This window comes from Neophocaena asiaeorientalis, unplaced genomic scaffold (assembly GCF_003031525.2).
Source record: "Neophocaena asiaeorientalis asiaeorientalis breed wild unplaced genomic scaffold, Neophocaena_asiaeorientalis_V1.1 scaffold39, whole genome shotgun sequence".
Taxonomy (NCBI): domain Eukaryota; kingdom Metazoa; phylum Chordata; class Mammalia; order Artiodactyla; family Phocoenidae; genus Neophocaena; species Neophocaena asiaeorientalis.
In genome coordinates, this window is record NW_020175670.1 from 6,041,319 (window position 1) to 6,054,273 (window position 12,955).

General features: G+C 38.2%; 1 protein-coding gene across 2 annotated transcripts in view; it reads right to left on the minus strand.

Moving 5' to 3' along the window:
- The window catches only part of RHOH (ras homolog family member H), a 37,015-nt gene extending 24,335 nt beyond the window's left edge, over positions 1-12,680 (minus strand). Inside the window, exons 1-2 of one of the 2 annotated variants that reach the window (XM_024731640.1) lie at positions 12,414-12,680; positions 9,304-9,389 (exon numbers count right to left, since the gene is read on the minus strand). The gene's annotated coding sequence lies outside the window, so the exon portion shown is untranslated. Of the gene's footprint in view, positions 1-2,625; positions 2,928-9,303; positions 9,390-12,413 lie in introns of those variants that run through there. The other variant, XM_024731642.1, reaches the window with a different exon arrangement.
- Between the last annotated feature and the right edge of the window lie 275 nt (positions 12,681-12,955).

Sequence of the window (12,955 nt, forward strand, 5' to 3'; positions counted from 1 at the left end):
CTGTAAAACAATGTTAGGTAAAACACTGTTTGTTTCATTCAATACACAATATATATATACTGAGGGCCTAGTGTACTAATATACAAAAATGAATAGAACACAGTTCCTACTCTTAAGAAATTCACAATCCAATGAGAGACCACCAATTACAAGATAATGTAAGTTGTTCCTCAATTTAATTTATGACATTATCAGTGGCAGGCATTGTTAGTTTTCTACTCAATATCCAAGCCTCTCTTTGTCATTAATAAGATAATCCAATTTTGTTTGTAGGACTTTGTGCAAAGCCTTAGGCAATGGATCATTCTTGGCCTACGCCACTATTTCTCAACCTTTTTTTCATTATCATCCACCTCAGAGCATTTTTAGACACTTTTTCCCTAATCACCCTACTCATGAAATTTTAATACCATAAATATACTCTACGTCTGTTTATGTATTGTATGCATACCTGTGCTACATACATAAAAAGAGTAATATCTTTTTTCTGCCTCTCTTCCCCACCAATAAACAATTCTCCCCCTTAGGGATTATCATCACCATCCCATCTACCCTCACCCCATCCCTACCCTAACTGCATTCCTCCCTTTGCTTCCCTATCGGGAATGCATGGTCTAAGGCCATTATATAACAATTCTACTTCCTGTTTCCTCACCCTCCTCACAGCTGGCCTGGCCACGTAACCCAGTCCTAGCAACGACATGAAAGTTGATATCTGTTTAGGAGATCTCTGGGAAAATTCTTGCTTTCCTAGAAAAAGCAACAGCCATTGCCAGATCAGCTTCCTTTCCACCTCCACCCAATTCTACACCTCTCGATGGAGGCACAAGGCTCAAAGCTGCAGCAGCCATCTTGCAACTATGATGAAAGACACGAGAACTGCAAAGGCAGTATCACTGAGCCACTGAACCAATGGCAGAATGCAGATCTCCAGACTTCTTATGTGGGAATCCAGATTTTTGTAAGTTACCATTAGGTATTGTATAAGTTGCAGCTGAAACATTGCTAACTGATATGTTGTCTGTCTCATGAACCATAGCTTGTCTGACATGACCATGGATTATTGTTAAACCAAAGCCAGAAAGAAACACAAACAAAAGCAAAACATGTGATCAGGAATATTACACAAGCAAACAGGAGATTTCACTCATATTTAAAAGGAAAATGCTTTCCTTCACTAAACTAATCAACTTTTCAAATAATCGTAAAGTATTCCAACTAATATTTAGCATTTGAAACTAACAAACTTTAAGATACTTGATATTACTGTGTAGAAAAACGGTCATGAAAGGCTACGAGATAATTTTCCTACTTTATACCAAATGAATGATTTGCGTAGTAGGTATGTGTTTCAAAATATTTGAAAGTCAGTTATTTCTAAATTAAATATTTAAGATGCATAAGGAATATGTGCCTCTTAAAGGCTCCCTTTGGGAATATTTTCACATGTTAAAATTTTTTAGATAATCCTCTATATTCATCATTCAAATATTTTATATTTTACTTAAATTCTGATACTAGCTAAAGCTAATTCTCTCTTATTTTAAAAATATAAGCCAAACCTATTTAATAACTCCAACATCTCTCATTAAAAGTGATTTTCAAGGTTCAAGATAAAAGAAACTCAAAATCCCTTTAAACCTAAAGATCCACTAAATCTTAAAAGATAAAATTTAATTATAGGCTTAGGGCTTTCAAGCATTAGGTTTTCTTCAAAATATCAAAATAATTCTCACATCAAAATCATTTTACTAGTTTCACTATTAACCTCACACCATAAATTGACTTTCTTTTAATAAGGATTTTTTACCTTTTTTATTGTAAAAGTAATATATGCAAATCACAGAAAATACATGAAAAATAAAAATCATTTAAAAATCATACGTAATCTTATTATACACTAGATGATAACTTTTAACATATTGGTTTATCTACCTTCATATTCTGAACTCATGTATAAAAATATATAGGCCCTTTTAAACAAAAATATGTAATTTTGTACTCAAATTTTTTTCTCATGTATTAAACATTCTTCAAAAAATACCTTAATGAATATTTAATAGGCTGAAATATAATTTATTTAGTCATGCCTTTCATTTTAAATGATTTTTAGGTTTTTCTATTATAAAAAAATCATTGTGTTGAAAAGCTTTGCTTTTATAATAAAACACTTATTGTTTTCTTAGGACTAATTCTTAGAAGCAGTCACAGTATATGAACATTTTAAGGCTATTACTTCATACTGCCCAGTTACTTGCAATTTTTCTGAAAAGCAGCCTTTCTATAGCCATCTAAAGTAATTTAAAATAATAATTTAGAACAAAGCTTATTATGTGGTGAGCAGAAGGGTTCATTCAACTCTTTTTTCCGGACTGGTGATATTATTTATAAATTGTACTTCAGCCAATATTTTATAGGAAAAGGAAAAACTTGATAATAATTGAAAAGTTCTTGATCAAACTCTAAAAGACTATGAAGGCAAGTGAATTTGCTATGTTATTTATTCTGCATTTTAGTAATTAATTTGTTAAAGATCTAGCATTTAAGAATCGTTAAGCACTCTCAAAATTGGCAAAAGAAACAAGAAGTAATTATAATTGGTAGATAAAATAATGAGCTACATACCTGTTGAGAAATAAAACCGGTCATGACCAAATACATAAAGGAAGTAGCACTAACGTTTAAACTCCAAACAGCGTGAATGAATGTAGGAAAGAATTTTAAATATGATCACTTCAGCCCTCTAAAGAAAGGAATGGTAAATCAGAGGGAGCTTTAAGGTAATATAACTTCTTAAGGCTGGCTGGTCACAGGTCAGAAAAAAAAATTGAACATCAGCTTAAGCTAAAAATGCTGGTGACTTTTTTCATGAGTACAATTGCACAATCTAGTTTCTAAACTGAAACCACAAGAGTCTAGCCCCTGTTGGAAGAGAAACTTTTGTTTTTCCTTCCATATCTATGTGTGTTGGGTCTTTCCTGGATGACATGTCAAATGGGTAGCCCTTGGGGAAATCCAAAACTCTTGGTTTGGGTTTTGAACTTTTGGTCCAAGTTTTACACAGAACCCCCCTGCCACCATGACAAAACTGTCCATGTATTTTCATGGCTCTAGAATTTAATAGAAACTTTACCACAATCTACATCTTGAAATCACTTTTCCTGAGATGTAGAGGATGAAAAGGAAAAAAAGATAGCTATGGGACTCAGAAAAGATACCATAGTTGCTTGCCCTTCATTAATTCAAGTGATCCATTTAAGCATCAGCTGTATTTCTCTTATATTAAGAAGCAATGTTTACTTTAAGCTCCTTTCTATAGATTCTGCACACTTTGAAGGGAAAGCACTAGCATGATGGTGTTTTTAATAAAAAGTTAAATACTCATAAATAAAATGTGTACACGTATATTTAGGTTAAAAGGCATATGCCACATTTTGTTACAATGAACATGCATTGCTATTATATTTTTAAAGTCAACATTATTACAGATATTTCTCTGATATTACCAGATAGTCTGTGTATAGGAAGAGTGACAGTATCATTTTAGTAAACGTAGGAAGTTATGGTACTGTCAACATGTAAGGTTTTTCTGCCTTTTCCCCTCCTATTTCCTGTATATACGTCCAACACCCTCTTCTACTCCCTTATCACAGCCAGAGAAAGAGAGAGCGAGAAAGAAAGACTGTCATCGTAAATTACAGCAAGTTACTGTCCAAAGTTCTTGGAGTTTGAGGAAAATCAGGTTTTAACCCCAAAAAGTATACCAAAGGAGATTTCAAGACCCTTTAAGGGTTTCTGCAGCTGATGACAGTGGTTTGACATCATTTAAATTTGAATCCAAATATATGGCTCTCCTTTTCCTTGCTAGAAGGACTAATCCCAGGCATTCTTATACTTCTCAATCATGGCTGAAATCATTTTCAGCTCCAGATTGGAACAAAGACAGGCAGGATTTTTTGTGGCAACTGAGAAAAAGATTTATGATAAGATATGTGTATTTAGAAGTGCTCAAGAAGGCAGAAGTTAGAATAGCACTGGTGAAAGCAAAGGAAAAGCAGGGATCCTGCCCAAAAGAAAGGAGCCTCTGAAAGAAAGGAAAAGCCTCAAGGAAGAGATACAAGATACATGCCAGTCAGTTCCCCACAACAGCAACTAGTTTGCTAGACATAATGTCGAAGCAGGGGAAGCAATCTCCAGGAGACAAGGGGGTGGAGAGTTTGCCACTGGTCTTTGGTGTACATGGAATATTTCTGTTTTGTGGGCTGTCACTGAGGATTCTATGATGCAGTGTTATTATTTAAATGCATTAAATGTATTAAAATACACTGAATACATTGAAAAATACATTGAATACATTGAACTGAAATTGGCAGGAGACCTAGTCATGGGTGTACAATAATTTAAATGGTTGTAGAAGGTGAGGCGCACTAATTACTTGAATATACTTGTTACAGATTTTCCTTTTCTACCTCAAAGAAAGACGTATAATTCTTACACTGCCAGACCAAGAGAAGCCTGACTCATATTTCACAATTTTTTTTTATCCAGTTGCACATACTTTTTCTCTGGAGAGTTGAAGACTGGGTGCATTTCCCCTCCCCATCCTGTATCTCCCCCACTCCATCAACATGACAGATTTGGGACAAATCTTCACACCCTGCCTGAGCCCCTCTCACCATCTAAGTGGACAGGAGATTAACAAAGGCATGAACTTTGAGCCGAAAAAACCCAGGTCCCCAAACTGCAAATCAAGTACCCACTAATAGAAGATGGCCAACTGGGCTTCTGTGGTCTAAAGGCTACACAGGAAAAGTACTATCTCCAAAGTCATCAGGGCCCAAACAGATGTTCAGCTTCAGATAGGAAAACCAGCATTTTACACTCAGAAGCGATCACATTACACACAGGCCTTTCCCCTCTAAAAGCAGCCTGGCTGGGTATCCAATACTGAATACCACTCACTACACTCTGGGGTTAGCCAGACTGGTATTTACAAACTGCCTGCATTTCTTGTGCCAAGTAGGTACCACATGACAGTAAATAAGACATTAAAATAGAATCTTAGAGATGTTTTCCCAGATGGCTACTGATCCTGGCTTCACATAAGAGAATTCAGAATTAAGGACGTAGAACATTAGTCATATATACTCTGAAGAGAACAAGCTCTAGCTCCGCATGTTTACTGAACTTGAGGATCCAGTGCTATAAAATTACACATGTACCTGCCATGTCCTCATTTTAGCCATCAAGTGGAGAGTCAACTTTTCTCTTTAGCAGCTAAATCCAACATCAACAATAACCAGCACTTTCTCAATTTCTGCAATACCCTCTCTGCTATACTGACAGCCTCTCAGGCAGGATTTCTTAATATGAGGCCTCTGGACTACAGATTGTCCATGGATACACTCTAGAGGATCCCTGAATCTCCTAAAAGTGTATGACAAATGTGCGTGTTCTTGTATGTGTTCTTTTTCTTGGGGATACGGTCTTTGGTTCTCATCAGATTCTCAAAGGAATTTATGACCAAAAAAGTGATTAGGAAATACTGCTCTAAATTGTAAGCCAATTAGTCCATGAAACACCCTGTAAAGTAGGGAAAAGGACAGTCAGCAGGCAAGGCAGAAGGAGGTCTGACTTCAGGTGCCAGACCCTTGCATATCCAACAGACCCTGACTCCAAGGCTAAGGGTTGTTGATTTGTCCTTGTTTTATCATGTCATGTCCCAAGAGACTACTGCCCCTGACGACAGGGAATGTGAAATCCTTTTTAAAGTGAAACAATTTTCAGTGTAAAGTTGAAAGCACCCAAGATATTAAAGGCGATTTGAGAGCTTATTACTGTCACTAAAGTTCTAAAGCCAGGTGAAGTTGATAATCTCAGTACCATGGCTTCTGCTACTGCGATGTCATTTACTTTCAATATGTTTATTTTGTGATACGTACATTGTTGTTATGGCACATGTCTAATTGTTATTACTACTTTGAGTGCTACAGTTCTGTATATAAAGTACTGCATTTCATTAAAAATTAGGCTTTCTTTCCTTCTTTAATGCGATATTATCATACACTAAGGCCCGAATGTTTTCTGAACATAGCACCACATATTCTACTCAGGTTTATTGTTGATTACCACCTCCCAATGATTTGAAATAGAATATTCATGAGTCCTAGACTCTCCCTTTAACCATTTTTCTCTGTGCTTTCCCTTGTAGTTCCCCTGTTCACAGTTACTTTCAGCTGGTCCAAATGCCTGACAAAACTTACTTAACTACAGAAGGGAATTTTATGGCACAAACTATATTCCCCTTTAAGGAGTATCATAAGAAGAGTCTCCAGTTTTTAGTTTGTTTCTATAGATTTAACAGAATAACTTGTCCCTTCGGGGCTTTCTCTGTTGTCATACCTCTTTTACATCATAAGCCCTTCAATCCTAAGCCTCAAGGTAACAGGTTCACCCCCGACACACACAGGTAAACACACTGAGATTCGAGAACACATGATTTAGAAGAATCATTTTCTTTCTGCTTTGAGCCCTATTGTTTTGGGATCTAAATGGAACTATTTTCACATCCATCTGGTTCACCTCTGAGATCAGCATCTCCCTGTCTCTTCCTAAGAAATGTTCTCTCCTCTCTCTCCGGCCTTCGACGGTAGCTTTTCTCTGGGCTCTTTCTCAATCTCCATCAACTGCGTTAGCAAATCCTCCGTAGGCAGCCAGTCACTTCTTTCTTCCTGAGCTGCCCTAACGAAACCTACTTAGCATTCACCACTCCAGACTGCCTAGATCCTAACTCCCTTTACAATACCCTGCCCTGCCCAGGGTTCACAGTACACGTCTGCATGTCAAAAGCAAGCCCCATCTGGTCCACAAATCTTCCCCTTAGCCTTCCCCTTAAATATTAAAACTACTTAAGACCACTGGGCTTCCCTGGTGGCGCAGTGGTTGAGAATCCACCTGCCGATGCAGGGGACACAGGATCGTGCCCCGGTCCGGGAAGATCCCACATGCCGCGGAGCGGCTGGGCCCGTGAGCCATGGCCGCTGAGCCTGCGCGTCTGGAGCCTGTGCTCCGCAACGGGAGAGGCCACAACAGTGAGAGGCCCACGTACCGCAAAAAAAATAAAAATAAATTAAAAAAAAAAATCTTCTAAAAAAAAAAAGACCACTTATTTACAGGCTTTCTCCATAGTTTTTAATGCACACACACCACTTCTACAATACATGAAGTAAAACAAAAATTCTACTATTTCACCATTCTAACACACCAAATGCTTTATTTTTTTATGCTCACATTTAAACCTCATTCATAACGAAATCAGAATGTAAGTGAAAATTGTAATCCTGATTTTCTAATTTAACACCGTATCAAATATATTTTCATAACTACTGTTAATTATGACCTTTAATGACTGTAAAATATTCCACACAGTTAGTGCTGCCAGATCGCTTTTGCTTAATATCTAGGTTATTTTCAGATTTTTCTGTTATAATAACAATACAGTGAACATGTTCATGCATGTTATTTTTTTCCCTTCTTTGAATTATTTATTTAGAATAAATTCTCAGAGGTAGAATTAATGGATCAAAGTGTATGAGCATTTCATTTTTTTAAAAAATTTTTTGTATTGTGGCCACACTGCACAGCATGCAAGATGGTTCCCCAACCAGGGATCGAACCCAGGCCTCTGCAGTGAAAGCTCTGAATCCTAACCACTAGGCCACCAGGGAACTCCCTGGTATGAGCATTTTAATGGCTCTTGACACATTTTGCCAAGTTGCCATGATTGTATTTTACACATTTCCTTGGTGTTATTCTGGTAAATGTTTATTCAACAGGCTTTCCTCAAAAAAAATTGTGGAGAGCCTGGTTGACAGTGTTTGCCAATTTTTGTGGTGTAAATACTCATGCCATGGCCATTTCACTGAATACAAAGTTGGAAAGAGATACTTAATAGCACATCATTGTATAATATTCCTATCACACAGATAAATTGGAGTAGATAACTTCAAAAGCACAGATGACAGTAAAACTGTGGTAAATAATCAGGAATAATGAGTGTTGAGTATTACCTTTATTTTTAATATAATTTACTTAACTGTGATTTACAGAATTTAATTTTTTTTTTTTTTGCGGTACGCGGGCCTCTCACTGTTGTGGCCTCTCACGCTGTGGAGCACAGGCTCCGGACGCGCAGGCTCAGCGGCCATAGCTCACGGGCCCAGCCGCTCCGCGGCATGTGGGATCTTCCCGGACCGGGGCACAAACCCATGTCTCCTGCATCGACAGGCGGACTCTCAACCACTGTGCCACCAGGGAAGCCCAGAATTTAATTTTTAATAGTGACTGTGTTTAACAACTGGCTTGTAAAATTTCTGGAAACATCACAATCAGCTCTTGTAAGCAAGTGCAGTCTCCCGCACACCACAGTGTGTATCTCACTTGATATTTTGCAAAAGCACGTCTTTTTTTTTTTCCATTGGAGCCATTGAAAATTCACCTGATTCTCTCTGTGCCACAAGCAATAACCATGCTTTTAGGTTAGCAGATTATGATAATGCATAGTGAATAAAACAAAAAAACAAAAAGATGGAGCAGGATGTCTATCTGGGTCAATTCATTCTGCCCACCCTCCTCCAATATGGATAATGCTCTCTTCATGCATTCATCTTACTAGTGTCTTTCCATGGGTCACCTCTTAAAAACTACTCAATCATTTATTTTCTCAAACAATGACTGAATGGATGATTATACACAGTTCTCATGGGAAATGACATGAAAACCATATTCATGTTACTTAACCACTCTCTTTGTTGGTTTTCTTTTCTATGAAATGGGGAAGAGGTCACTGCTGACTGCAGATTTACAAGAAACTAAGTTTAGTGATAAGAAGACTTCAACTTATGATCTAAGAAATTGAGCCTTCTGTAATGCTTTGAAATTTTATTCCAAAAGTAATTCATCAGTATTCTGTTTTACTGGAAAAGAGAAATGGGAGAGTAATTTGGTACTTTCTCACGTGAAAGCAAATTCCTTTCTTTGGGCTTTCCCTGAGTGAGACTGAATTGCCTCTACATGTCTATAACACTTCAGGATTTTTTAAGTGGTGCCCTACATTTGCATGTTAAAATGTAAAAATGGTTGACAAAGACTCTAAACATGCTCATATCCTTGACCAAATCATCCCACTCCCAGAAATTCTCCTAAGAAATAAATTCAAAACAAAGGAAAATGCTTTTGTGTGACGATATTATTCACAATAGAGGGAAGATCATTTTACCCCATTTCAACACTTACTCAACTTACCATCTCAGTGCTGGGGGCCCTGGTAGGAGAGCTCCGGATCAATGGCTCCCAAAAGTTCACCCACAGAACAACTGTCTCCAAGTCACCTGGGGGAAAAAAAAAATTGTATTTTTATCACACAGATTCCTGGACCCCACTCCAGGGTTGGGGTGTGAGGCGTGAGAATTGCTATTTTTGAAAAACTTCCCAAAGGGTTTTCATGTCCAGCCAGCTTGAGGAACTATGATTCCAGGCCAGAACCAGACAAATCAAACTGTCTCTGAACAATGGTCCAAATCCGGGAACAGTATGACAACTTCTTATGTAAGGCATCAAGAAGTTGCTCAGGGCATTCAAGCAGCTGTTGGAGTCAAATGACTTAAGAGCCTCAGCGGAGGAGCCTTAATTCTGGCACCTTCCATGGCCCTCTATTCACCCTTTCCATCTCTGAACGCCCCACCCCTTCACTGCCCAGCCCAGCACTCAATACTGCCAGGCTGCCTTCCAGCACAATCCACTTTGGCATCCCATCCTGACTTGTGTCCGCCCGTTTCCATACACAAAGCCCCCAAAATTTCCTCCCTTAGGATATCAGTGGGGATTTAGAAAGAAAAACAGTATTATGATTTGACCAAAGTAATCTGCATGTATAATTGAGAATCCCCTGCATAACGAACATACCGGCCATATTTGCATTTTTAAAGGGCACTTACTAACTCAAAAGAATCTCTGATCTGCAGAGCGGTACAGGAAAGCAGGATGCTTTTTAATCTTGGCTTTCATCCAGACCCAAGCATCGAAAACTCAAACAAGCACTCTGGGCACTCATTGTCAAAATGGTCCCAATTCCTAAATAGAAGTGGATTTTTAGCTGTGCCTTGTTAGCACTAAAATTAAAAGGTATCATAAAATAAATAATTTAATTTAAACTGGCCAAGGAAGAAGAGTCACCCACTCGCCTCTAATTCCAAGTACTCTATAATACCACCCCGTACATTCAGAGAGCATCAGCCACAGATGCCCACAAATAACACAGCAGTCACTCAGAGAGTTGTCCTTTAAGTCTGAGAATTTGCTATGAAAAGGCTTAAAAAAATCAGTTCCTAATCTTGTTTCCCTTTTATAATATTCATTATCGCTATAAAACATCTAACCCTGTACTTAGTCTATTCTTGGTGCTCAAAAAATATTAATTCCCAGGCTCTACTTATCACCCCCACTTTCCTTTTAAAGGAATACTGGCATTTAAAAAGTTACCTTAGAGAGATCTTGTTCTCCAGCCAGGGACCATGCCATCCTCATTCTAGTGTCCCCAGCCTTGATAAGAATCATAATAGCTACATTTACTGAGAGTTTATTTTATTCCAGACACTAGGCTAAATGCTTTACATATTTTTATCTTTTATCCCTACAACAACCCTCTGAAGTAGATATTTTCATTTATTGTTAGAGCTACTTTACAGAATTTTTTTTAATATGAGGATTGAAGAAGTTGAATAACATGTCCGAGGTTCTCATGAATCAGAAGCAACAGCACCAGGATTCAAAGTCTGGGTTTGTATTCACCGTACTGTGGTTTTGCTGTTATGTGGATGCAGATATTTCAGAGTCCAGGGAAAAAAAGTGCTCGGAATCATTAGGAAAAGGGCAGCAGCATATCCACAGCATCTCATTCAGACATGCAAAGGGAGTAGCATATAGTCCATGGGATTTGGGATCTGACTTTTGAAGAATGGAGACTTGCTTGTAACTGGTCAACCAACTTGTCCTCCCAAGAGGAAGGCCACTTGAATTACCAGATGATTGGAGGGCCTCCTTAACAAGTAGTAACCAGAAATGGAGGTCTTACAGGTACCTTAAACCACACAAACCTTTCTCTGCATAAATAATGTACTCGGGGAAAACAGTAGAGGGAGGGCAAGTGGAGGATCACAGATGCGGAGATGCAAGAAACAGCTCCAGGCATGAAGGGGCAAGGATCTCATGTGGAATTCTGTTGGAGCTGCGAGAGCTGAGAAAGAGGTGCCCAAAGGCATAAGAAGACTAGACAACCACGGAATGGTGTAGTCTTTTCTCAGGTCAATTTCCTCAGCTGGGCTGGTCATCTTCTAGTCAGTCTCACTTTTGTACCTTTGCCCACACAGTCCATCCAGTGTGAATCAACCGTCTCCTTCTCCATCTAATAAAATCTTTTATGTTTCCATGGCCCATGTCTTTCAGACTACTCCAGCTTACCCACAAATCTCGTTCTCAGAACTCCTATAACTCTTACAGCCTGTGGCCATGCCATCCATCCCTTAATTCTCATCTTGCACTGCTTCCTGAATTTTAGTTCTGACCACGTCTACTGGATCCTTCAAAATAGAGAATTCTTTACATTTCTCTTACATGCTTCATGGCACCAGCTTAGAATCAATAAGTGATTATCAACTACTTGTTGTTTACCTGAATATTTCAATGCCAGCTTTAATTTAATAAAGAACCCAAAACCAGTGATTTCCCAAACTTTATTTAGTTACAACTCGGGCTACCAACTGGTACCTCACAGCATGTCTCCAAATCAAACCACCTCAAAAACTAAATTTAATTTAATTTAATTTAAAAATATGTACTTATATATCAAATATCACTTTTAGAAAAAGAGGACTTTAGCATTGGGAATAGGTGAAACCCACAAGCTAGGAATTCCAGATATGACTCTACATCATTTGGATTTTTGCTCTGTTTCTTTTTTGAATTAGAAAATTTTAAAACTCATATTTGCACAACTTAGAGGATCTTTGGATTTACTTCATCAAACACTGGGTGATATTTAAACTCCCCAAATATTTGAGCTCAGTCATTACCAATCAAAAGTGTATGAATTCTCTAGGAGAATATCTGGAAAACCAAAAAGCCAACTATGATAACTTTTAATGTTTCAAAAACTATATGTACCTTGTTAGACTTGGGCAGGGGTGGGGGGTAGTTGGCTATCAGAGCAATTCCCCTTGCCCACATAATGTGGTTCCATACTTCACAACAGGTAGAACAGGGAAATCACTATGTTGAACCTATTGTAAAAGCTAAATAAAGTCAGAGAGATTTCTATTAACACCGAAGAAATATTTTTAAAGAAGCAAAACTCTTACCTGTTGTAGAATGGCGAAGAAATTTCTTGACACCAAAATGACTGACTCCACAAGTCAAATTTGTTCGGCGCAGGTAAGTAAAAACAAAAGCCGCCCAAGCCCTTTCACTGCTATGATTTCCTTCTAGGATCAATCTTTTCTTCCTCCCCAAGAATATAACTGTTTCACGTTGGAAGAGCTAAAATTTTGAGAGTTGGGCTGGTGTAGAATCCAACCCAAGATGGTTGGGTGTAGTGTGCGTGGTGACTGAGGCAGCAGCAACAATCCAAATGTGACAAGAGAGATTAGCAAGTTCCTGTGCATAAGTCAATTTCCTGTAGCTGGCTTCTCCGAAGAGAGGGTTTCATTTGATGTGTGTATATGTGTGTGCACGTGCATTTCCCTCCATGACAATATGAAAACTTCCCCAGATAAGAGACAGAATAAGGCCTTTGCTGCATGGCTGAATTTGTGTTGAATTTATCAGCTCTCTAGGGACCATTTCCCTCTCCCTTTTCCCCCATTTCTCACCAGCAAATCACCTACGAAAAACTGCGGAAAGG